We start from the raw sequence: 1344 nt of genomic DNA on the forward strand, positions 1-1344 counted from the left end.
TAGTGTCCATTTTATGTGGATGAAACTTCCCCACAAGTTTAATAATGTCTAACCCTAGCTGTGATCAAACATTTTTAGCCTCCATTACCATGTACGTATCGTTTTTGAATTTTTTTTATTTTGAAGTGGGTTACCTACTTACTCGGTACCACACTAGCAACAAACCAATCAAGCTAGCTCAATATTTCTTCTTTGCAAATTTCCCATTATCAATTCTTTTGTCATTACTTCATTCCTTCACTATTAAATATAAGCTAAATGCATTCCATGCCCTTTCATCAGTTCACCTTCTGAGGTTTCACATCTCGCAAGCATTGCAAGCCTTTGTATTGTTCAAGCCTCCTCCTGGTTTTTTAATAGAATTTGATCAAATTGGTTTTTTTTTTGTGAGTATCAGACCTTGTGAGGTTTGATTAGAAATTGCAAGAAATGGAGAATATCCATTCTGGTATAAATCATGTTTCATCAAAGGGTATTTAGAGATTTGTGCGGATAGCTTTCTTCATGATCAGAAAAGGCCTCACCTCCAAGCACAAGATTCTCATGGACATTCATTTGATGATGGAGAGAGGCAAAGTCTACGCAAAAAGCTTGAGGAATTTGGTGTTCCACCATTCCAAAGACAGTAGCAACCAGAGTGGCTTTGGGCTTCAAGAATATGAATTCTCCTGTAGCAACAGCCCTGCCATCTTCAACATGGCCAAGAGAAAACATCACTACTTTCCCACACATATGCTTCACATTCCATGCATTCATCCACATCAATTTGAAGAAAAGGAAGAGCCTAACACTATTGTTCTTCCCAAGTTGGATCACAACAATGAATACTTCAGCAAGGATTACCTTGATCATAACAAGTTGCCTTCTCTTCAGAGGCTGAGCCCTTTGTTGTCTCTGATGTGTCAAAGGATCTCGAACTCGTTCAATGAAGATAATGACCATCAGGTTGACATGCATGCTGAGGAATTCATTGCTAAATTCTATGAGCAACTGAAGATGTAGAACAGGATGTCTTTGCTGCAATACCAGGAAATGCTTGACAAACGCACAAGTTAATTACTTTATTAATGAAATTCTTCAATATAAGGAATATAAAAACAAATAAGTAGCTTTCTTTTTCATTAACCTGTGCTGGATTTACATACCACTAATTAATTATAACAATGGCTTTTTTATATCCTATTCATCAACAATTGTCAACACTTTTACCCTCGTCCGTTCGATCAAGTGAGACACTTTCAACCGTTGATTTGAAGTGTGACTGCTTTTTCCAAATATCTGTTGAGTTTCCTTCTTTTCACTTACGAGTTCTGTTGTGCGCTCCATGGCATGGCAAGATATTTT

General features: G+C 37.2%; 1 pseudogene; it reads left to right on the forward strand.

Annotated features, from left to right (window-relative positions):
• The first annotated feature begins 423 nt into the window (after positions 1–423).
• On the forward strand, positions 424–1056 carry LOC149237880 (uncharacterized; annotated as a pseudogene).
• The last annotated feature ends 288 nt before the right edge of the window (positions 1057–1344 follow it).

This window comes from Pinus tabuliformis, chromosome 8 (assembly GCF_031772625.1).
Source record: "Pinus tabuliformis cultivar Carrire ecotype Pingquan chromosome 8, CPIR1, whole genome shotgun sequence".
Taxonomy (NCBI): Eukaryota; Viridiplantae; Streptophyta; class Pinopsida; order Pinales; family Pinaceae; genus Pinus; species Pinus tabuliformis.